Source organism: Microcebus murinus, chromosome 1 (assembly GCF_040939455.1).
Source record: "Microcebus murinus isolate Inina chromosome 1, M.murinus_Inina_mat1.0, whole genome shotgun sequence".
NCBI lineage: Eukaryota > Metazoa > Chordata > Mammalia > Primates > Cheirogaleidae > Microcebus > Microcebus murinus.
This window is the reverse complement of record NC_134104.1, coordinates 161346171-161371787: the sequence shown is the minus strand read 5'-3', so window position 1 is coordinate 161371787 and position 25617 is coordinate 161346171. Positions and strand designations below refer to the sequence as shown.

General features: G+C 43.1%; 1 protein-coding gene across 9 annotated transcripts in view; it reads left to right on the top strand.

Moving 5' to 3' along the window:
• Window positions 1–535: 535 nt before the first annotated feature.
• Window positions 536–25617, top strand: part of ERC2 (ELKS/RAB6-interacting/CAST family member 2) — a 982890-nt gene continuing 957808 nt past the window's right edge. For 5 of the 9 annotated variants that reach the window (XR_012922097.1, XR_012922096.1, XM_076008685.1 and 2 more), the window contains exon 1: window positions 536–678. The gene's annotated coding sequence lies outside the window, so the exon portion shown is untranslated. Of the gene's footprint in view, window positions 679–3973; window positions 4027–25617 lie in introns of all 9 variants that reach the window. The other 4 variants (XM_076008716.1, XM_076008700.1, XM_076008691.1 and 1 more) reach the window with 3 other exon arrangements.

Sequence of the window (25617 nt, the reverse complement as noted above, 5' to 3'; positions counted from 1 at the left end):
CACAGAAGAAGCATCCAATGAATATGATGAATACGGTCTTTTTTTGTTCTCTTCTTCATCTTCCATTCTCTTCTTTCCTTGGGGGAACAAGAAAGTAAAAATCTTAAGAAATCCCTTCACCCTCCTAAAGAACATTAAAGCTGATGGAAGGGTGCCAGGACATGGGAAGCCCGAACCCCACTCTGGCTTCACTTAGAAGATAAGTGGCATCCCTGCCCACGTCGCCAAAGCCACCTGGCAAGTCCCGGGGTGCCTGGCAGCTTTCCGAGGGGACAGAAGGCTGGGGCCGGTCTTCGCGACGGCGGCCCGCAGGGAACAGGCGCCGCGGGCCCGCCGCCCACCGCCCGGCGCCGCGCTCTCCGGGCCCCGCCCCGCCCCGCCCCGCCCCGCGGCTCCCCGGGAATGCTGGGAGCGCGAGGCCGGCCGGGCGCGCGGCGAGCGCGGCGAGCGCGGCGGGGACTGCGGCGGTGCCGCCCTCGGCTGCCGCCCCGCCCGGCCCGCGCCCGGCCCTCCGAGCGTCCCTCCCTCCTCCCTCCCTCCTCCCGCCCGCTCCTCCCCTGCCGCCGCCTCCCGCTCCCGCTCGCGCTCGCTCGGGCTCCGGCTCCAGCTCCTCCGGCCGCCCGGGGCCAGGCGGCGCGAGGTAGTAAATCCATGTGGGCGGCCGGCGGCTTCGCCAAGGTGAGACGCCGGCGCCCGTGCCCTCGAGCGGGTCCCTCGCGCGCGGGAGCTGCAGTGCGTTCCCGGGACCCCGGGGCGCGCCGCCCGCCGCCTCCCGGGCTTCTCGGGCGCGCGAAGGGTGGGCGGCCTACGGGCGGGTGTGCCGCGGCGCGCAGCGGGTCGGGACGAGCGCACGCGCCGCCCGGCGCCCCTTCCTCTCGCCGGAGCCCTCCGCCCGGCGGCCCGTGGGGGGCGCGGCGCTCGCGGGCGGGGGCGCGGGGCGCCGAGCGGAGCTGGCGGAGGGGGCGGAGCCGCCCCGGGCGGGGGCCTGGTGCCGGGGTGCAAGGGGAGCGTGTTTGGAAATCCGCGTCGGGGAAATGCAGCCGTACGTGTCGGGAGGGCCGGGTGGCGCACGGAAGGAACACGGCCTGAAACCAAGCCGAACGGCGCCCCGTCTCCTAACCGCGCTGGAAGGCGCTCGCGCGGGCGCACCTAACTGAGGAAAACGCCGCGCGCGTCTGAAGGAGCATCTCAGGACAGTGAAGATTAAGGGCTGCGCCGCGGCGGGGTGACGAAACAGCGCCCGCAAACTCTCCGCTCGGCCCTGCCTCGTGCGCTCCGCGCGTCGGGGGCTCCTGGCCGGGGGCCGCTCGGTGGGCGAGGGCCGGCGAGGCGGCCACCTGCCTTTGCCGGATGACAGGCAGTTCACTCCCCGAGCGGCGGAGTGTCAGCTCCCTCCGAGATTGACAGCCACACCTGCCACTTACGTGGGTAGGACGAGGACCGGTGGAACCCCAAGAGCCAATCAGTGCTCGGGAGAGGAGGGCAGCTCCCACTTGTCATGGTTAGTTTCCTGGTTGGCTCTTTAAATCAGTGGTTTTACTTAACCATTGGTTTCCACCCGGTGTGGGGCTCCAGCTGTGAGAGACAGACAAGCGGGAAGAAAACTCTTCGGAAATGGGCTTAGAAGCAAGTATATTTGACCTGTTTCCTTGTCTCCTCGCCCTCCCACCGTTTTATTAGTTGTAGTAGTTGGGGATGCTGAGGCTTAAAAATGAAAGGACCTGGGTAAAGAATGAAATGGGGAGTGGTGGTGTAAGAATTGTCCACCCTTTCCTCCAGAATTGCAGCCTTTATAAGAGACACCGTTTACTGTTAAGCTATCTGGGAAAAGGGTGTGGCACTTTGTCTCCTGTGGTCACTTTTGTCCTTGTAAAGTCACATTGTTTCTCAATATATAGTACTTGGCTTCTGGCTCTATTGGATGGATTTGTAAGATATTTTTGAAGCCGGCAAGTGTTCTTTATTAGGATTAACGTGAATAGAAGGGATTTTTTTAGTTTTGACAGTTAACTTCTGGAAGTGAGGGCTGCCTTGTTCTCTTTTGTGAAATGTCAGTGTGGTGTTGGGGTCAAACCATATTCTTTCTGGGGGGCAGAGGAGTTTGCTTTTTGCTATTGTGAGCCATCTTGTTGGTTTGCTTCTGTGCTTTCATAAAAGACTTTCACGGTTTTGGAGGGTAGAGAGGTGTGAATGGTGGTGGTGTCATGGATTTCACCAGCAAGACTTTCATGAGTGGATGAATCATGGGCGAAGGACCATATCCTTCTAAATTCTCTATCATTGAAAGGCTAATTTTTCAACACTCTTCTCTCTGAATTCATTTAAAAAAATTGCTGGTTGATCCAGGGAGCTGTCACCTTACAGAAGCTGTACCTGGATATAAACATAATGCTGTAAATTTAGCATTTCATGAACAGATTGTGAGCCAGAATATGCCGATTAGGATGGTATTCATGTGGAAGCCAGGCTTGTCAAGGCAATATTATTGCTATCATCATCATCATCATCATCATCATCATCGCATATGCTAGCACTTTGGAGAGTCCTTTACATGCATTATCCTTTTTAAACCTTGCAGAGCCCTTGTGAGGTATGTACTATTTTTATTCCCAAATTACAGAAGAGGAAACTAAAAGGAATTAAGTATCTTGGCACAGTTCAGTGTGAGAGGAAGATCTTCAGCCCAGGTTTGTCTGACCCAGAGCCCATGACCTTGGCCATGGCCTTGAATTCAAAGTTTGGTTGTGTAGGCTGCATGTGTCCAGTCTGAAGTGTGGGCTCACCCAGCATACATACAGCCTATCCTTTTAAGAGTTGACTGTGGTGTTGACTGTCTTTGCACCAGCCTGTCTGCCTTTCCATTTGAAGGCTGTTGCTTCTGCAGTAGGCAGATTTAGTATCTGTGTGTATTGTCTATTTTCAGTAGATCAGTTTTGGCCCAATGGAAATTTAGTTCCAAACTTAATGGATGTCCTAAAAGAAGGTAAAACAAGACAAAATCCATCCTCTTCCATTTTTCTTGATACCTTAAATTTCCAATTGGAGTTTTGGATAAATGTTGGTTGAATAAATACTTTTAACATCATTCAGTTTGCTTTTTTCTTCCCTAAGGTATTAGAGGGTTTTTTTTGTTTGTTTGTTTTTTGTTCTTCTTTTACTTACAAAGATATATTAAAAATTATTCTCTTAAAATAGTATGGCCGTCTTGTTTTATTATGTTGAAAAAGCCGCAAGACATAAGCCTTATCAGTCTCTTCCCATTGGTCAAACTCAATGGTAAAGGTTTGCCAAAACAGATATCTTGAAAAATGAATTAGGTGAATGATGTTGGAGTCCACAAATTCACCTGAGCAGTTAGTCTTTAATTTTTAGGTTGACTGGTATGGTTTGCATTTCTGTTTCATTGACACATTCTTTAGCTTATTTATTTATTTATTTATTTTTGTCAGCTAATATTTTGGCCGTCACACGGACACCTACTTGCTAGCAGTTCAGTTTCAGCAATGTTTATATTCCTTGATATTTTATTATGATTTTTTTCTTTTTCTTTTTTTGAGATAGGGTCTCACTCTGTCACCCTGGGTAGCATGAATGGCATCATCATACCTCACTACAGCCTCAAACTCCTGGGCTCAAGTGCTCTTCCTACCTCAGTCTCCTGAATAGCTGGAATTATAGGTGTGAGCCACCATACCTGGCTAATTTTTTGCAGAGACAAGGGCTCACTATGTTGCTCAGGCTGCTCTCAAACTGCTGACCTCACATAACCCTCCTGCCTTGGTCTCCCAAAGTACTAGGATTACAGGTGTGAGCCATCGTGTCCGGCCTTTCTTCTGTACTTCTTATTGCTTAAAACAAAAAAACCTCCTTCCATGTAAGCCATTGTTTACTACTGGCATCCAAAGATACTCCTCTCTCATATATACCTTCTCAAGAGCCCCTCATAATAGATGCTATCAAACCTATTTTACAGGTGAGAACATCAAAATTCAGAGAGGTCAAGGACTTGCCAGAGATCACACAACAGTAAGTGGAGGAGTTGGGGAACAATGTCATTTTGACTTTCAGGCCCGTCATCCCACCTGTGGCCAGGCAGGATAAGTACCACAGTGAAGAGAATGTTGGGAAAGTAGGTTAGAGTAAGATTGAGGAGGCAACTGGATTCCAGGTTGAAAAGATTGAGTTTGATTTCATGAGATAGTAAGTATAAGATGATTGAAAAAGACAGAGACTGGTGTTGGGAGACCCTTGAGGCTTAAGTACGTGACACGCAGTGCTGTGAGTGATGGCAGAGGGAGAGCTGGGCACAGCTGGGAATGGGAGAAGAGAATGGAATTGGGTGAACAGATCATAGTTAGCTGTTAACCTGTAATCTTCTGATAATAAAACGAAAGTCTCCTGAAGGTTGGTATGAACTTCTGATGGCTTCCCATTTGCCAGGGAGTAGGGAGTAATATAGAGATATAGAGAATTGCTAGTGGCATGTGAATCACTATTTAGTGCTGTAGGATGGGGACTTCTACTCATTACTGATACCAATTAGTGAGCCCTTGCTTATCTCATATGACATGATTTTAGTCTGGGCCTGGATGCATTGTGCCAGTTAAAGGTAGCAGAGAGGAATGGTAAGTTCAGAGGGTGCTGCAGAGGTACAACAGACTTTGTCAATGGACTAATTTCTGCCTGTCATGTGCTAACCATTCCAGAGCTTTCTGAGGGCTAGAGTAGGGTCACTTTAATTTTCTGGGTCTCACTGTTTTCTCTCTCTCTCCTTTTTAAGTTTGTAAAATAAAAGGTTTGGTTTACATTAGTGGCTTTGAAATCTTTTTCAGCTGGTGAAACTTTTTTGTTTCCTAAATAAAAGTTTATCTGGACCCTCAGTATATTTATAGAAAAAAGCAGAGTTGTACTGAAAATTTGGGGTCCAGGTTTATGTTGTCTGAGACTTCTTTATGTTGAGGCCACTGCTCTAAAATGATACCTACATACCCTCCCTGGTCAGAATTATGTGAACCTTGTAGCTATCCAGATGTTTTATTTGATCATCGTCTTTAACAAATCCCTTTGTCATTCCACAGTTTGTGTCTTAGTATCATCTGTGGGAGAAACTATTAATATTCCCTGTTGCCATTGTTTCTCTCCTTTAAGGATGTACTAAAGGTGACTTGTATTACTTCAATGCTAGAACATTTAATTTCCAGTGTGAGGCCATCCAGAGTTCTCTTCTGCTGTGATGATCATGGAAGCACATGTTGAAATGGAGCCTCCATGTCCCTCAGCCCTGAATCACTAAATGAGCAAAGCTTCCAATAAAGTGGAGTTGGACATATATTGTGACCAAGAAGTAGACCTTTGTTGTTTTAAGCCACTGAGATCTTGTGATTGTTAGTTTCTGCTGCACTTTTCAGCTTATCCTCACTGGTGCATCATCGTTTAGCACATCTGCTAAACTTTATGTAACTTACTTTTTGGGTACCTTCTGTATTAACCTGCAGCCTGGCCGACTTGTCCTTACTTTGTGGTTAGGAAAGCAATAGGCAGGCATCTACCTCAGCTGTCCATGTAGGTTTCTGTAATAATAGATTCTTTGAATTGGAATACTTATGCTCAATACCATCTGTTTTTATTTAAAAAAAAAAAAAGTCTGAAGACGTGTAGTACACCTTACTTTTCTTAAAAGCCTTCTTTTTTTTGAGACAGAATCTTGCTCTGTTGCCCAGGCTAGAGTACATGGCTTCATCACAGCTCACTGGAACCTCAAACTCCTGGGCTCAAGTGATCCTCTGCCTCACCCTTCTGAGTAGCTGGGACTACAGGTACTTGCCATGATGCCCAGCTAATTATTTCTATTTTTTGTAGAGATGGGGTCTTGCTTTTGCTCAGGCTGGTCTCAAACTCCTGGCCTCCAGCAATCCTCCTGCCTCAGACTCCCAGATTGCTAGGATTATAGGTGTGAGCCACAGTGCCCATTCCCTATTGCTTTTTAAAGTGATAGAATCTCTGTGGCTTGGAAAGAAATAATGATTATCAATCACCATGGCAATGCCTATTATTGATTGAATACTTAGTGATTTGTGAAATATTTATAGAGCATCTACTTTGTGATAGTCGCTGGGGGTATAGAGGTGAACCTATAGAAACAAGTAGATACTTCCTTACTACTTAAAGCTTATTATACCACAGTTGGAAGTTGTGGATAAGTTTGCTCTGTTCTATGAAGGGCACCATTTGTTGAGCATTTACTATGTGCTAGGTGCTGTGCTAGATGCTTTTTATATTGCTCATTTCATACTACCTATAAAGATACATGCATTATCCCATTTTATAGAGGAAACTGAGGCTCAGAGAGTTTGATAAGCTCCATGAAGGTAGGAACGTTTGCCTTGTGCTGTATCCATGAGGACAAGAAGAGTGTTTGACACAATAAATATTTGTTAAATGAATGAAGGAACAGAAGACCTTGCTCAGAGTTAATGCTGTAAGAGAGCCAGAATTTGAACCCACATCTACCTGACTCTCAAGGCTGCTAAATTATCAGTGGACAAAGTTGGAGCAATGTGTGGCCCTACAACTGCAACAGAAGCAACCACTGAGTCCCACCACTGTCAGTGCCAAAAGCACCAGGAAGGGCTAGGGTATCTCACTTTTACAGCCAGGCCTGAGTCTTCGTGTGATTTTCTACACATTCCCTCAGATGGGGAAGCTCAAGGCCACCACCTCACCGACTTAATCACTAATATAATTGGTTACCCCTCTCTTGTGTCAGTTTAGCTTCTGCCACAGTTGAATTTCTTTAGCACTTGGCTGGCCAATCCCCAGGGCTGTTCCCTAATTTCTGCTCTTAACCGCTTGGGTATTCATTCTCCACTTAAATCTTCCTGATTTGTTTTGTAGTCCCAGTTCCTCTGTTCTTGAACTCATATGGACTCTGCCAAGCAGAGTTCATCTCGGTCAGATCCCAGGAAATTCTGCAGTTGCTGGCACCTAATGGACACTCAACAAAATTAAAAAAAAAGAGTAAAAGTGCAAGAAGAAAAGAAATAGAGGCAGCCAGCACTTTCAGGAAGGAACTAAGTGATTACTTTTTCTTAGAAGTCAGTGGTAAGATCATGGCCCCACTGGATGAAGACTGTGGGTTGGAAGGGCATCTCTGGGTACCCCTGTAGATCAAAGGCTCGAAGGCCAATGGCAGTGTTTGTAGGCACCTTATACCAGCAGCTTTATTTTGCCATGGTTCTTGAGAGTCCACATTTTGCTGACTTAATTCTCCTGTGTGTGTGTGAGGTAGTGGGGGGGTATCTGGTAGCATTACCACTCTCTTCCTGCCTTACTGCTTTCCACCCCAAAAGGTAGTTGTCATTCCTTGATTTCAGGGTATGAATGAGTTGCAGGCAGCAAAGTGCATTCCCCTAAATGCATTAGGAGTAAACTATTAATTCAAAGCAAACTAGTGGGTCAGAAGATAAGAGCTTGAATGGGAATTGAGCAATGTGAGTGTTCTTTAAGAATACTCAGATGCTTATGCAAACCATGAGAGACATTTCTGCTAAAATGGTATGACTAATTATGGCAAGAAGAACAGGGTTTCATATTTGTGCACTGTGGTTACTAGTTCTTATATGGTGAATTTCTCTATAGCAAGGTGAGTGTGGTCAGGCCGAGAAGTTCATCCTCTGTGGGCCTGAGGTGATCGAAGGTGGGTCTGGAGTCTGGGAGCTGCTCTGCGGTGGAGAGTTGAGTGACACTGCAAGATGTGAAGTTGGGCTGGTCCCGGGATCCCTGGTTTTTTTTCAGTGATACTGGTGGGCATCAAACTCCTAGAAAGATGGCTTTCTGTGCCTGGTTTAAGGCAGATTAGCCGTGCTCTGTCCTGCCAGCCGGCTCCAGCTAACTGTCCTCACCTCGAGGAGCAAGACTGTGGGTCAAGGGGCAGGTGTTGGCTCTTTAACGTTCACTTCTCAGGAGAGGGTTTTTGAGGTCTTTTCTTTTCTTCTGGTGATGTGTGTTTTTTCTTCCCTTCTAGGCTGTAAAGTTCCCTCCTGTACCTTCTTTGTTCCCCATTTTGGCTCTTTCTCTCTCTTATTCCTGGAGCCTCTCCCTGAGGGCAAGCAGGAGGTTGGGTAGTGAATGGATGACAGGTTGGCATTCTTATGGGCTCATTGAAAATAGGTCTTGTTTGATGCTGGGTGGATACAAAGGCAACTGGGTCTTAGTGGCTGCTGTTCATCACGTTGTGAGCGTGGAACAGTGAGCAGGGGCACACAGGGGAATTCTTTACCATTTTTGTTAAGGCTGAGAAAGAACTATCTTTTTATACACAGGCTTTCAATGCATTGACAGGCCACCTTGAATTCACAACATGAATGGTTGCTTAGAATAACTTCAGAGCAAATTATTCTGGATACCGAGATGTGGCACTGACCCGGGGTCAAGAGACATAAGTTCCCTTTCTGGCTTTGCCACTAGTTTTCTCCTTATTTGGGATTTCTACTTCTCTGTCATCTGGTCCAACTTTCTTCAAAGGCCCTCTTCCAGATCTATGATTTTTTTTTTTTTTTACAACAGTTTCTTCCTGCAGAAATTCAACTAAGTAACTCTTATTTTATTAGTTATTTTAACCTGGGAAACAGGAATGGCTGGTGTGCCTTCATGATGGACATTATTAACAAATAATTAAGCTGTTTTATTATATGTTCATCATATTTGCGTGTGCTTGCTTTGTGCCAGTCCTTCTGGGTACAGGGGGGACTGTAAACAGAGCAGGCGATTTTGGGGGGAGGGCTCAGGGATTGTGGTGGCTAGTGGAGCTGCCTTTGTGGGGGAGCATCCAGCTGTCATGCAGAGCTTGGGAGGTTCGTGGGTGAAGGAGGAAGGCTGAAGGAAGGCTTTCTGAAGAAGGTAACACCTATGGTATCAGGGAAGGGTAAGTGGAATTAGCTGAAATAGGGAGGGTTTGGATTTGATGGTACAAACAACAGTGCGAACAGCATGTGCCAGGGCCAAAGGTGAGTGAGCGAATGGGAGATTCAGGGTTTGAGAGGTGAAAGTAGGCAGACCTGTGGAGCTGGAGTTTAGCTTGGTCAAAGGTGGAGGATGGTGAGAGAGGCCAGCGAGTGTGACAGGACATGAGGACTCTGCAAGCCATTAGTAGCTGGGGCTTGAGCTTAACCTTAAAGAAGTTTCCAGTAGGGGACTGACACAACCAGAGATCCTGGATTCTCTTTATTCTCTTTTTATGTTGCTTTTATGGTAATGGTTACCTGCTTTTGGTGCTTGTTGGAGTATGGGGCTTGAAACTGGGATGAGTGGGTGGCAGACCTGTGGAACAATAGAAAGATTGATTGTGGCCTTGGGAATCCTAGCAGTGCCTATTCTGATTTCATTGATCAAACACAATTTATGCTGCATTAATAACTTTCAGAGACCATTTTCCAGGTGAGGAAAAAAAAATCTCCTGATAAAAGATTTGCAGCAGGACTCCACACCACAGTTGATTTTGGGAATGTCTCTAAATATCGTCCCAGACCAAGTTCTTTTCAGTGAGTTTTAAGCAGAGCACAGAGAATACAGATCATGTTTTAAAATCTTTGCATAGGTTTGCAGTTAATGGGTAGAATGAAACTGCAAACCTTTGTTAGGCTAATCGAGGGAAATACTTGGAGTAATTTGTAGTGTATGGCCTCTGAAGGTGGTATGAGAAAGTTCATGAATGGTAATGGTTTAATCATTCCCTGAAATGTGCAAGATTGGGAGTTATGAGCTAGGACACTATTCAGTGTCCCATGGATACCAGCTGCCTCTGATTTTACTTTGGCATGATTTATACTTTTTTACATTATATGTTAACACTGTTAAACTGCCTTTCTTATGTTAATCTTAACTTCTGTGCATCAATTTATGGATGAACAGTTTGAGCTCTTGTATCATGACCTTACCTGCTGACAAGTAAGTAGTTTTATTTCATCAGCACCACCATATTTGTCTACCAGAGTTTGTGCAATGACTTGAATATTTCTTGAATTTTGTCATTATTTTATAGGTGGAAAATGGAAAGATGTAGGCAGTGATATGGGGAGAAGTATGAACCTCATAATGTAATTGAGGCAAAGATTGAACCATTAGACATGTGCAATATGGCTGGTGTTTAGCTTTAGTCAACTTAAGTTGGCCAACTATATATAATTGTGAGGAATAAGAACAAAGTTAAAGGCTGTGTATGTATGAAATGTTGGAAAAAAGCTTTAGGGATTATGTTAAAGGGCAAGAGGTAATTTGGGATTTTTATCATTTATTTGTTTTTGGGAACATAATTTCTTTTTAACATGTAAGTCTAGTCAACTTTTGTTTGTTCAGCTTTTAAAATAATGTATATTTAGAAAGGCATTTTCTACAAAAGGGAAAGAAATTGGATTTTTTTTTTTTTTTTTTGACAGAGTCTTGCTCTGTTGCCCTGGCTAGAGTGCTGTGGTGTTAGCCTAGCTCACAGCAACCTTAAACTGTTGGGGTCAAGTGATCCTTCTGCCTCAGCCTCCCAAGTAGTTGGGACTACAGGCACATGCCACCATGCCCAGCTAATTTTTTCTATGTATTTTTAGTTGGCCAATTAATTTCTTTCTATTTTTAGTAGAGATGGGGTCTCTCACTCTTGCTCAGGCTGGATTCCAACTCCTGACCTTGAGTGATCCTGCTGCCTCGGCTTTCCCGAGTGCTAGGATTACAGGTGTGAGCCACCACGCCGGGCCCAGAAATTGGATTTTTTAATCAGTCTTATTTAAGAGAGTCCACCAGAGTTAGTAACCTGTTCCTTTGATTTGGTAGGTGGCATATGTGATTCTCTATGAATTTTGGCAAAAAAGTAAACAGAAACCAGAGAAAATAAAATGGTACTCGGCAAAGGATACACTGCAATGGAATTTCATGATTCCATGGTTTTGTTGGTTAGAATGGTGCCCTGTGGAACTAGAAAAAGGCTAAATGTATCCTAGTCTTCACTAGCCCTTAGGGGCTAAGATGGTATATTCCAGCCAGAGAGAGAAAGGGATAAGAATTAAAATTCGTATACAGTTGACGCCACAGCCCTCTAATTCCCTCAGTCACAGGCAATCGTGGTGACCTGTCTGCCATGGAGGGTCTGGTTGGTATCTGGGAAGCTTATCTAACTAACTTTGTGGGCTCATCCCTCTTCTAGGCAAAGGTTTGAATTTCATTCAAACTTCTAGTTCCTTTTAATACCTCTTGTGGTTAAATGGTAATAGCAAAATCCTGGGAGGTGGTAATCAGTTATAAGATGGGAAACTGTTGGCTCTTGGATTTCTCATTTCTTCTTGAAACTGAGAGACATATTTTATCTGTCTTCTATCAAAAAGGCAGATAATTATTGGACCAGAAGTTTGAGAAGCTCATATTAAGTATCTACTATGAGTCAGGCATTGTGCTAAGCACTTTCAAGAATTATCTCATTTAATCATCACAGTAATTCCGTAATCTCAATGGTATTTTTCTTGATGAGGAAATTAATGTTTAGAGAAGTTTAAGAAATTTACCTAGGCGTCATAGTTGAGTTTCCTACAGAAGCAGATCCTAAGACAAATGTTCTAGTCCAAGCAGTAATTTGGGACATACAGGGAACAGTAGTAGGTGAATGGGGCTATGAGAGAGGTAAGAGAAGGCGGACAATAGACAGGGCATTATTCAGTTGCTGCAGTGGTTTTACCCATAAAGAAATGGGTAAAACACCTGCCTTAGGATGTTCTCATATGAAGGGTAAGAAAATAGGGGTATGTAACTATTAGCTCATGTTAGTTATTTTTTTCTTTCCTTTTTAAAAATTTATTTTTATATTTTATTGTGGTAAAATATACATACTTAAAATTTACCATTTTAAAGTACACAGTTTGGTAGTATTAAGTACATTTACAATGTTGTACAACCGTCACCACTATCCATCTCCAGAACTTTCTCATCATCCCAGACTGAAACTCCATATGTGTACCCATTAAATAACAACTCCCCATTCTTCCTTCCCCCAGCCCCTAGAAACCACCATTTTACTTTCTGTCTCTGAATTTGACTATTCTAGCTACCTCATGTAAGTAATATCATACAAAATTTGTCCTTTTGTGTGTAACTTACTTTACTTAACATAAGGTTTTCAAAGTTCATTCACGTTGTAGCATATATAAGAATTTCATTTCTTTTTAAGGCTGAATAATATTCCATTATATGTATATATCACATTTTCTTTATCCATTCAATGTCAGTGGACATTTGGGTTTTTTTCTACCTTTTGGCTATTATGAATAATGCTGCTATGAGCACTGGTGTATAAATATCTGTCATCTGTTTTTTTTTTTTTTTTTTTTTTTTTTTTTTTTTTTGAGACAGAGTCTCGCTTTCTTGCCTAGGCTAGAGTGAGTGCCGTGGCGTCAGCCTAGCTCACAGCAACCTCAAACTCCTGGGCTCGAGTGATCCTTCTGCCTCAGCCTCCCGGGTAGCTGGGACTACAGGCATGCGCCACCATGCCCGGCTAATTTTATATATATATATCAGTTGGCCAATTAATTTCTTTCTATTTATAGTAGAGACGGGGTCTCGCTCTTGCTCAGGCTGGTTTTGAACTCCTGACCTTGAGCAATCCGCCCGCCTCGGCCTCCCAAGAGCTAGGATTACAGGCGTGAGCCACAGCGCCCGGCCTTTTTTTTTTTTTTTTTTTTTTTTTTTTTTTTTTGAGACAGAGTCTCACTTTGTTGCCCAGGCTAGAATGAGTGCCGTGGCGTCAGCTTAGCTCACAGCAACCTCAAACTCCTGGGCTCAAGCAATCCTCCTGCCTCAGCCTCCTAAGTAGCTGGGACTACAGGCATGTGCCACCATGCCCGGCTAATTTTTTTTATATATGTATTAGTTGGCCAATTAATTTCTATTTATAGTAGAGACGGGGTCTCGCTCTTGCTCAGGCTGGTTTCGAACTCCTGACGTCAAGCAATCCGCCCGCCTCGGCCTCCCAGAGTGCTAGGATTACAGGTGTGAGCCACCGCGCCCGGCCTGTCATCTGTTTTTAAGGGTGGTTAATTCCCTGGTACTTCCATCCTGCTCCTGCAAGGGAAGACTAGCCTCTAAAGGTTCAAAAAAGCCCTCATGCAGAGATGCTAATGTTGGCAGTGGGAAGTCCCTTGGGGACTCTAAGATGTTCAGGTCAGAGAGACACTTACAGGGACTAATAGCATCTGCTCACAAGATCCCAACTCAAGTAAATAGAGAAACTAGAATTTATTTGAATCTTGGGCTCTTGGGCTCTTGGCCTCAAAGCCCATGTTCTTAACTGCTCTACAATGAGCTGCTTTTTAATTATAATAGTGCTGAGATATGAAGATGAATGCAACGTGGTTCTTGCCTTCAAGGAGCTATCAGGGTTGAATCAGATATCTGTCTTGCAAAAGGCTCAAGTAAAGACAGTGGCATCACTTGGTGCAATCTGGAACTCACAGTACCAGCGTAAGATAGGATCACAGGTGACAAGTGTGTGGATTCCCTTTCTCCTGGCCTTCTGTGGTGAGGTATGGTTGGGCCAGGCACAGCTGTACTTTTCCCAGGGCAGTGCTGCAGGACAGGCACTCATACCTGTGCTGGCCATACACAGTCATGAGCTCTAGCCCACATCCCTGGCATTCGCTATTTGTGCTGTTTGTACAACTGTATCATCTCATAGCAGGACTGATGCTCCTTTGAGCCTTTTCAATGATTGCCTTCATCTTGATGTCCAAGCATCAGGAGTAGTTATTTGTCAGAAAAGAAATCAGAGCCCAGGAATGATAAAGAGAATACATTTGGAGGCAGTGAAAATGGTTGTATGTATCTGTGTCTGAAAAGACATCATTTACAAATGATTTGCATCTATCTAGAGACCTAAAATGATATATTCTGCCCCTGAAAGGGTAACATTACTTAGATTGGTAATTGGCAAAAGAAAGAAAGAACTGAGAGATAAATCAGTGAGAAAATGCTGTCCTGTATTTTAACCTAAATGTTGTTATAAATATTTTGTTTTAGCACTGCATTCATGGAAGGTGGTGGGTATATTAGATATTGCTAGGTTGTGCCGAGCTAACAAATGACCTCCAAGTCTCAGTGGCTTCTTTCTGTCATGGGTTGTTGGTGATTCTGCTCTGTGTTGTCTTTGTTGTGAGACCCAGGTTGAAAGCCTTTCATGAACAGGCCATTCTTATGGTAGAGAAGAAAAAAACAGTGGTTTACCCACAAGATGGCTCTGATAGCTACTGTTTGGACATGGCATGTATTACTTCTGCTCACACTTCATTGGCCAGAACAAGTCACATGGCTGAGCCAGCTATCAGTGAAGTGGGAAAGACCCTTTTCCTACAGGAGGGAGATAGTAAGGATGGGCCCCGGGGCAACATTTACCTTTAGTTTATATAAATGGTTCCTCTTGGAGCACAATTAATTATGTACCCACATGCTGTGGCGAGGAGTTTGAACATCATTCAGATACTACTGGGATGAAGACAGTGTCAAACGTGGCCATTTACAACCATGGTCCTGGGATGTTAGGGAGTTCAGGTCCGATTAGATAAAAGGTCAGCGTGCTGCAGGACATCTCTGAGTACCCGTCAGGCCATAGCCCCTGCGCTTCTGGCTTTGCTTACACAACGGCAGTTCTGCTTTAGGCGCTGTAGGTTCAGAGTTTTTCTCCCCAAGTCCCAGGCTCACACTGCCTCTTCCGCTTCTCCCAGTGTTTTTCATTTCTTTCCACCAACCAGCCCCATCTCTATAAAGCTTTAAACTTCTAAAGTAAATTAATTGTGTTAAAGTTGCTCAAAATGAAAAAAAAAATCTTTTTTTGAACCCTTTTTTTTTTTTTTTTTTTAGACAGAGTCTCACTTTGTTGCCCAAGCTAGATGAGTGCCGTGGCATCAGCCCAGCTCACAGCAACCTCAAACTCCTGGGCTCAAGTGATCCTGCTGCCTCAGCCTCCTGAGTAGCTGAGACTACAGGCATGCGCCACCATGCCTGGCTAATTTTTTCTATATATATTAGTTGTCCAATTAATTTCTTTCTATTTATAGTAGAGACGGGGTCTCGCTCTTGCTCAGGCTGGTTTTGAACTCCCGACCTCGAGCAATCCTCCCGCCTCGGCCTCCCAGAGTGCTAGGATTACAGGCGTGAGCCACCGCGCCTGGCCAAAAAAAAAATCTTTATTAAAAAGAAAAGTACTTCTGAAACATTTTATGAGTGTTTTGAAATTTAGATGACAAATCTAAAGAGTGTTTTGTCTTGGTTTTTGGAGAATAGAGTACAAAGAGTGACCCATTGTCGGGAATTCCAATCTTAAATGGAGATGAAAGAACCTGAAAGAAAGTTATCTGGCAACTTATCTATGTATTTCAATTTGAGTATCTTGACTGATTGTACCATAATTTGGAAATATTTTTTGAGTGCTTGCCATTTGAAAGCATTAAGTGTTGTGGGGGAACATAAAGGTAACACATTGGCTGCCACTGTCAAGCGCTTACAATCTAGTATAAGACTTGGACAAATTACTGTGTGTATTATTAGGATTTACTAAAAATTCATTAAAGCCATATTCATTTAGGTGTCTTGTGAGGAAATGGTGAATATTTTGAACACATGATGCAACTTACTACATTGGCCAAAATTTTACTTTAACATTCAAAAGTTTTTTTGCAGCCTTTTAAACCAGCTATTCTGTTTAGACCCATTATAAGATGTTTAATATTGTTATTCCTATTTTACTTGTGAGGAAGAAACATATTGTAATAAGGGGTCTAATTTAAGAAAATACAATAAGTCTGTGGTCAATATTGAAGATGATGATGGTTGTACTGAGTATTTACTAAGCCCCAGGCACTGTGCTAAACACTTCTGCAATCTCTGATTTAATCATTACTCACTTTATTTTTGTGAAGTGGCCATTGTTACACCCCATGGCCATTGTTACACCCGAGGCCATTGTTACTGAGATACTTAGTGAGCTCTGAGAGGTTTGCTAACTTGCTCAAGGTTAATTGGATAATAAATCTGAGATTCGGGACTCAAATCCAATGTATGCTTGATCACTTAACCAAGGTTTCTCAAACTTGGATGAGATCCCTTTTAAAGAAAATAATTTCTCATGGAACCCCAGGGTTGACTTAAATTATTGTCATTGTAACGATACATTTAATTGTATAAACATAAAGCTGGTGAGTTTTATTTTTAAGCTCTTACAGCTATAAAACGTAAATCAATTTAGAAATTGGATATACTTCATATTATGGTACTAATTCAAATTAACAACATTAATTTAACTGAATCGCAGCTTGTAACTAGACTAGAATGTTGGACAGGTTCTTTGCCAGTCAGCTGGTCTACCCTGCTATGTGCTGGGTGATGACTCAGTCCTCCTCCCATAGTCACAATATGCAGCTTCTGTGAAACTTTGATTCATGCTGAGGAACTTGACATCCCTTACCTTTCCCCCAGTGAGAACACATCATTTAGATGCCCCAGTCCATCATCTTTTCCTCCTGGCTGCCCCACAGTGATTTCTTAGGGTACAACTTGGTGCTCAAACTCAATGGGCACGGCTGCTGTGATGATGAAGAACGTACTTACATTATTTGTTTTCAGATTGCTGAAAGAAAAGCAATCCCTAAGTTCTCATGAGATCTGAAAATTCTTTAGTATATACGACTGTGGATCTACCCTTCATCCCCAACTCTTGCCCAGGTTTAAAACTGAAATCTCCCCTCTCCGTTACTACCCTGAGTGTCCTTTCATGGGACTCTCTCCGCCTGGACTGCACTCTGTCCCTCCCAGAAAGGCCTGAGTCTGTTTCCAGTGTCTGCGGCACCTGGCAGGCTTGCTTGGCAGTCGGTCGTTAATGTGAGCCTGAAAAAGGGGCTGTGACCCCCTTTTAAATAGAGAGCGTCGGGTCTCTGGCATGTCAGAAACCACATTACAGATTTGTTCTCTAGAAATATTTGTTGACTAGATCTGAACTATGTCTGGTAATTTCCCCTTTTATTTATTTTTATGTTAGATAAGTTCACCTATCCATTTGTAGATGAGAGAACTGACTCAGTTACTTGATGATTTAATGCACTTACTCTTATTTACTATAGCTATAGCTTTAGTTTTTAGAGGGGTTTCTGTGTACCATTCAGCACTCTGAACTTGATCCTTGCTAAAGGCTCCCATGGGACTCCTCCACGGTTATCAGCCATATTTTTGAGAGACCTCAGAGTCAGGGCATAACATTTATTCTTTCTCTTTACAGAATACACAGATGAATGCTTGTCTCTGAAATTTGCACATTGAAGCTGTGTTCCACCCCCTACTGTTGATTGTGGTCTTTTTTTTAATAGCTTACAATTTTTGCTAAAATTTTTCCTCATGTGTGTGATTATTATATTCTTTTCTAGTAAAAAGCTATTTAGACATAATCCTTATGTTATTGTAAATGTAGCAAAATTTTGTATGATTGGATTTTTAGGGGCAAGAGGGTAGAGATGTTGTTCTTCTTTCTGTCATTTTCTATGAAACATCTGTTAGGTGACAGGTTGAGGGTTTTTTAGTGTAAGACCCAATAACTCCTGAATATTCTTTTTTGTAAGTATACTATAGCTAAATCTTTGCCAATTGACATTTTACATTTGCAGATTTAAGGAAATGCACAGATGTTTTAAAAGTGAATCTAAAAACCTTAGTTATTTATCTCTCAGTGCAACCAGCTTAATTTGTTCCATTTATGAGACTTCATGAGACAATGAATAACGTTGTTATAATCAGCATGTTATATTAACTGTAACTTTTATTTTAATTTTATTTAACATCTCAAATTATTTTTTATTTGTACTGTTTATTATTTAGAGGTTTTGCTATATTTTTAACTTATGGATTTAGCCACATACTAGATAATAGTCTGTTCCTTTAACAAAAGTTTTCAGGTGTTTCAGATTTTAAATTTAATACTTGAAATAAATTGATAGAGTTTGAAATTTAAGCAGTGGCATTCTTTACAACAGTTAACTAACACTTGGGTATGCAGAGCCCTCACCTTGCAGAATGTGATATAGTCAGCCTCTTGACTCAAGCACCTTACTGTAAAATTGGATCCATGGCAGCTGAACATGTAATCATGTGAAATCTGCACATGGAAAACAGTAATTATAAAATGAGTTTGGGGGCACGAGAGGAGAGAGTAGTGATATTTGGATAGGTGTGTTTGTATTGCATAAAACTTTTTGGAGAATAATGGAAAAACGTTTTTGAAAAATCTCTGCTATGTCAAGCTGGACTCCCCCCCTCCCCATTCCACCCCCGATGATTCACATCATTACAGCATTTAAAGATTAAATGGTATATTGTTGGGACTTTCAATACCTATAGATGCATAATATTGTAGCCTGCAGGTCATGGCGGAAAATGTCCATTTTCTTTCTAGTGTTAAAAGAATGGTTGATGTCTTGAGCATTTTTGAACAGCTGGTTGAGTTTGACTCAAAAGTGTCTGATAGTGCTAAGCTTAGTGAACTGAGAGAATTCTGAGACAAGTTAGAGGTTTAAAATCAATGTTTCATGTTCTGGTAGCCTTGGGCTTACAAGGTTAACTTTTACTGAGTTTTAGCTGTGTGCTAGGTATTATGCTAAGTACTTTTCTTGTATCATCTCTCTTAATCTTTCCCAAATCCCTATGAAAAGTACTAATATTATCCCCATTTCACAGATGAGAAAAGTGAGGGTTAGAGAAGTGAACTAATTTGCTCAAGATTGCACATTAAGAAGTTAGAAATATGACTACAACTATATCTGATTTTGAGGTTTCCACTTTCCTTTTTAAAAACACTATGTCTCTTCTCTCTGGCTACAATTACAAAATTGTCATATAACTGCCATGGAAATGATTTTAATGATAAGATGAAATGATATTAAAGAACCAGCTTCATTCTTTCAAATATTCAAATATTCAAAGATTGTTTTGCATAGCTCCTGTGTTCCTTTAGGCCTGGGCAAGAGGCCCACTCTGGCCCTCCTCTGACTGGACCTTCTCCTGGGGGAGGAGTCTGAGGGCCTCAGACTCCTCCCCCCTACCTGGTACCTACCTGAAGCCTATGCCTGGCATTCCAGTGTCCACTCTGAGTACCCACAGGCCTGTGCCCTCCCTGCCTAAATGACCCTGAGTTGTCTTCCAGGGTCTGCTTGGGATTTTTCGCCAGTTACATGTTCCTGGGCTCAAACTATGCTACCAGTGTGCATACCCCTAGGCATAGGGTTGCTGAGGGGCACCTGTTTGTGAGATTATAGACCAGGCGTCTGCAAATTACTGTCCGTGGACCAAATCTAACTACCATCTAATTGTTTCAGGCATATAATTTTATTGGAACATAGCCATGCCTATTTGGTTGCAAATTGTCCGTGGCTGCTTTGGGGCCGAAATGGCAGAACTGAGTAGGTGTGACAGAGGCTGGAGTGCAGTGTAGGGGTTTATATTAAAAGGGAAGAGAGACCCCCAACAAGTAATTGCACATATTAATATAAAATTATGAAGTGTGGAAATGCTTTTGGGTCATATATGGATTATTGGACATGAGATGGGCTTTTGAATACTGATAATGCTCTAAGTCTTGGTCTAGGTGGTAACATAGGTGTGCTCACTTTGTAAAAATTAATCAGTGCAATTAAGGTAAACCTTAGTAATATATATGTTATACTTTAATAAAAGTTTATAAAAATAAGTAAAATAAGAATAAATATATTAAAAGAGGAAAAATAACCCTTGTTCCCAGGTTCATTTTTCTAAATTAAACCCAAATGCTGAGACTTATCTGCCATCTGGAAGATCCAGGCCTCTACACTAGAGCTTCCCCCCATCTCCCACCTTCCCTGCCTCTCCTGCCACTCCTGTCCCCCTCCCCTGTCTCCCAGGCTTGCACTGCCCTGAAGTGAGGGGGATGTATGGATATAAACTCCACACCCAAATCTGGTCTGTCCGACCTGCCCACCGTATGATTGCATCTTGATGCCACAAGGTGTCGCTGTTGAGGCTGTGCTCTCTCAGACTGAAAGATGCTGGCGCCCTCTGTGGTCCCCACTCTGGGGTCCTGCCAGGGAAGACCAGCCTAGTCCCCCAGTGGCCAAGCTTGGACAGTGAGCCATGTGTGCTGTAGCAGATGCCATCGGTGCCACACCCACATCTCCTCAGCTCTCGTGACCTGTGTGGGAACACCAGGGCTTTCTCTTGGCCTCAGGGAGCGCAGGCTGAAAGTGCCAGGGGAGCAGCCCTTAGTCCATGATGCAGAGTTCCTGGCCCTTCCCCAGGTGTGACTGTGAGGCTGGTTCTCCACTGTCTCTCAGAGCTCCTTCCAGTTGCCCCCAGCAGAAAGCTTCTTGAAAATACACCCTCTAGTGACTTCCTTGTTTTAGTGCCAAATTGTCTTCTCAATACTTAGGGATGACCTTGTAAATGAACCACCTGCACCCAAACCCTTGTCACAGCATCTGCCAGTGGGAACTCCACCCAGTACTCACAGACTTCTTTATGAGTTACCGCCCATGCTCCGTGTTGTGCCCCACTGCACAGGCTCCTTGCAGCATGGTGGGCTCTCCAGAAGCTCCCAGCCTTACTCACATGCTTTGTCCATAGGGGCTTCTCCATGGCGACTCAGTCACTTGTCTCGAGTCCCAGTCACCAGCCTGGACTCCCTCTTATCTTAAAGTAATTATTTTATTTCTGGGAACTCTAGGCCTTGTTGCACCAGTGTTCATTCCTTCCCATAGATCTTACTTACTCTGAATTCTGGGTATCAGTGACTTCCCTCTCTGAAGCCACAGGATCCTTGTGCATAAAGATTCCTCTTCTCCAAGGTTCACATTCTGCAAACCAGGGGTCTGAGGAGGGGCTATGAAAGGTTTCCTTACACCTTCACTGGAGGAACCAGGCTGCCTGATTCTCCTACTTTAGCCTAATCAGTAGGGCCACTCAGATGACTCTTGGCTGGGAAGATGAAGTCACCTTCTCTTACAAAAAGAAAAAAGAGACCAGGCATGTTGGCTCATGCTTGTAATCCTAGCACTCTGGGAGGCCGAGGCGGGCGGATTGTTTGAGCTCAGGAGTTCAAGACCAGCCTGAGCAAGAGTGAGACCCCATCTCTACTAAAAAAACCAGAAAGAAATTAGCTAGACGACTAAAATTTTTAATATATATATGTAAATATATATATATAAAGAAAAATTAGCCAGGCATGGTGGCGCATGCCTGTAGTCCAGCTACTCAGGAGGCTGAGGCAGGAGGATCGCTTAAGCCCAGGAGTTTAAGGTTGCTGTGAGCTAGGCTGATGCCACGGCACTCTAGCCCAGGCAACAGAGTGAGACTCTGACTCAAAAAAAAAAAAACAAAAACAAAAAAGAAAAAAGATACCATGTCTTTTATACCTTGATTTAAAAAAAGCATTATTTTTTGAGAGAATATAACTGAGAGACCTGATTTAGATGGGATAGACCTTATAGAGGGTTTGCTATTGATGCTGTGATCTAAATGGAATAGAAAATAATAGAAATTAGCTCTGCAAAGCAAACAGCACATGTGAAGGCCGTGAGATGAGAAGAGACTTGATGCATTTGAGCAGCAGGAGGAAGGCCTGGTCAGAGTTGGTGAAGGAGAGAGTAGCAAGATAGAAGGCTGGAGCTGTTGGCAGTGGCCAGATCCTGCAGGGCCTCAGGCCACAGGAGGGGTTTTGGTCTTGTCCACAGAGCATTGGGTAGTTTCAAAGGGCCTTAAATGGGAGATACTTTGTGATCGTAATTGTATCTTAAAACAGTTTGGCTGATGTTTTGCAAATAGAGTAGAGGATGATAAGAAGAAGGGAGAGGGACTGGGCAGTGGCTCATGCATTTGGGAGGCTGAGGTGAGAAGGATTGCTTGAGGCCAGGAGTTGAGACCAGGCTGGCAACATAGCAAGACCCTGTCTCTACAAAAAATGAAAAAAAAAATTAGCTGAGTATGGTGGCATGTGCCTGTAGTCCTAATTACTTGTGAGGCTGAGGCATAAGGATCACTTGAGCCTGGGAGTTTGAGGCTGCAGTGTGCTATGATTGCACCATTACACTCTAGCCTGGGTGACAGAGGGAGACCCTATCTCAAAAAAAAAAAGGGGGGGGGATGTTGGAGATACTTTAGGAGATGTGAGATAGTTTAAGAGTCATGTTGGCACAATAGGGTGGTGATGATAGAAGTAGAAACATGGAAAAATATTCAAGAGAGATTTTGGAGGTAGAATTAATAAGATTTGTTAATGGACTTGAAGTGTGTGGTGAGGGAGAATGAATTACTTAAGACCTTTTATGTGGGTAGAGTGGTAAAAAATGAATGCCTAAGACATCTGCACTCGAATGTTTATAGCAGCACAATTCACAATTGCAAAGATGTGGAAACAACTCAAGTGCCCATCCATACATAAGGATTAATTAAATGTGGTATATGTATACCATGGAGTACTACTCAGCCACAAAAAGCAAGGGTGATCTAGAATCTCTTGTATTATCCTGGATAGAGCTGGAGCCCATTATTCTAAGTGAAGTTTCACAAGATTGGAAAAACAACCACCACATGTACATCAGATTGGTACTAATTGATCAACACTTAAGTGCATATATGGAAGTAACATTTATCACGTGTTGGGCAGGTGGGAGGAAGGAGGAGAGCATGGGTAAATGCACACCTAATGGGTGCAGTGCACACTGTCTGGAATGGGCATGCTTGTAGCTCTGACTTGGGTGGTTCAAATGCAATATATATAAACTAAGCATTTGTATCCCCGCAAAATTTTATAATTAAGAAAAAATTTAAATTCCTATAGGGGCAAGCATGGAAAAAGGAAATCAGATTGACTGTAAGGCAATAGGGAGTAGAATGGACTGTAGTAAACTGGAGGGTGCCCCTGGTTGATTCCAGCCAGTTGTTGGCATTTAGGAAAGTGACCCTAAATGTCAGATTATTTAGATTTTTCATGGACAGTCAGAATCTGGATTTTAATGCAAAGATGTCTGTATCTTTCTATGTTGGCAACTAGATAAAAAATTCTAAACAGCACTGCTAGCGGTATACAACACATCTGGCTCCTGGGCAGCCACTTCCTGCTTGAGATCTCTTCTCTGTCATGTCTTCCTCTAGAAAGGATTTTAGAACTAAATGGAGTCTGTGATATAGAATTTTTAAGAAGTTAAGGCCGGGCGCGGTGGCTCACGCCTGTAATCCTAGCACTCTGGGAGGCCGAGGCGGGCAGATTGCTCGAGTTCAGGAGTTCGAGACCAGCCTGAGCAAGAGCAAGACCCCGTCTCTACTATAAATAGAAAGAAATTAATTGGCCAACTAATATATAGAGAAAAAACTAGCCGGGCATGGTGGCGCATGCCTGTAGTCCCAGCTACCTGGGAGGCTGAGGCAGGAGGATCCCTTGAGCCCAGGAGTTTGAGGTTGCTGTGAGTGAGGCTGATGCCACGGCACTCACTCTAGCCTGGGCAACAAAGCGAGACTTTGTCTCAAAAAAAAAAAAAAAAAAAAAAAAAAAAGAAGTTAAAGATGCTGGTCAAAAAAAGAAAAGGATATTTTAAGTTGGCTAAATCTTGGGAGATACTGATGATCTCAGCTCACATGGTCTGTCAGCAGGGCTCAGGTGATGGGCTGAGGCTGAGATCTGTGGAAATAAACTTAACCTAATTTAGAGCAGATAGCAGGAAGTGCTTTTGTCCTAAAATAGATGGTTCCAGACCATGATAGTCTGAGATACTTGGGGTAGACAGGAATCAAGGATCTCCCTAGCTTTTTCCCCTCTGAGCTTATAGTTTAAAAGTTCTTAAACCTTTTAAGAGAGTGAGTGGATTTATGCATATTTTATGAATGCATATGTAATTAGAAAAAGCATTCTTAGAGGTTCTTAAAGTTATCTTGTTTTATTTTGTTTGAGCCTTAAAACTTACTCTTGGACTTAAGTTTTATTTATGAAGTGCTTTTATTTTTATTTTTTTGGAAAGATGGTCCTACTGTAATGACTGGGCTAGATTGCAGTGGGTTCATCATCATTCACTGCAAAAACTCCTGGGCCACGAGGTATTCTTAAAGTGAAAGGGTATTGTACAACTAATTTCTTTGGTGTCATAATTTTTTAATGTCAGTGACATTTGTCTGTTTCTGTGCACAGTTTGAACTAATAATTTATCCTTCTTAGGGTTGCACATCACAGATATGTAAGAATGGCAGGTATTTTTTAAGAGTTTGTAAGAAATCCAATGATTGAGCCTATTTTGGCTTTATAATAGTATTTAAAACAATACAGTTTTAACTGCTACCTTATTTCCTATAATGCATTTATAGGTGGGTACAAAAGCTTAGAAATGGTTTAATGACTTAAAGTTGGTAGTGGGACATAGACGACATTATTACCTTAGGCATTGCTGAATAAAGTTAATCTTTTTGCTCTTTCTCAGAGATTCATTTTATAGAATTAAAAAAAATCAGGGTAGATGAGAAATTAGGAGACAACAACCAAAAAAAGCCTGAGTGTCAAAACAAGTGCCTTAAAATGTATCAGGGAACTTAAATACAGCTGGGCGGGGGAGGGTGTGTGTTTGTGAGCGACTCAGTAGAACAAGGAGGAATCATGAGGCTTGGGGGACATGGCAGCCCTGGGAACCTGCCTTTGCCTTACCTTGCTAGCTGAGCCTTTTTCTCTTCTAGGAAACTGACATCCCTCTATGTGCTGCAGCCTTGTGGGTGAAATGGTTCCGGGAAACCATCCCTGCTCTTTATAAATTTGGTGGAAGAAACTAATTCCTAAATAAAGTGTTGGGCCTAGGTTTCTAATTAAAAACTATGGTTAAGAAGCAGATATAGGCTGGGTGTGGTGGCTTGTACCTGTAATCCCAGCACTTTGGGAGGATTGCTTGAGGCCAGGAGCTTGAGACCAGCCTGGGCAATGTGGTGAGACCCCCATCTCCACAAAAAATTTAAAGATCAGCTGGGTGTGGTGTCACCCACCTGTAGTCCCAGCTATTGGTGAGGCTAAGATGGGAGGATCACTTGAGCCCAAGAGTTTGAGGCTGCAGTGAGCTATGATCATGGCTCTGCACTCCAGCCTGGGTGGCAGAATGTGACCTATCTTGCAAAGAGAAAGAAAGAAAAAAAAGCAGATGCATAATAGTGAAGAAAGTATTCCATTGCCATTTTAACCTCTGAATTTCCTATTTGATTTGATGAGTTCTATGGAATTATACATAATATCTCTTATCTAGTGCGGTCTTGGTGGTATGAGCATCGTGTTTCCTTAGCTTCTTAACACAGCTTGCTGATGGCTGACTTATGTTCTTTTTGACAATCTGGCATCTTTATTGAAGTTTGACAAATAGACACAGAATTATTATTTTTATTATTTTATTTCGGCATATTATGGGGGTACAGATTTTAAGGTTTCAATAAATGCCCATTCCTGCCCTCCCCCCACAAGTCTGAATCTCCAGCATGACCATCCCCCAGATGGTGCACATCTCACTCATTATATAGTATATACATGCTCCCCTCCCCCCTCCCACCTGCCCAATACCCTATTAC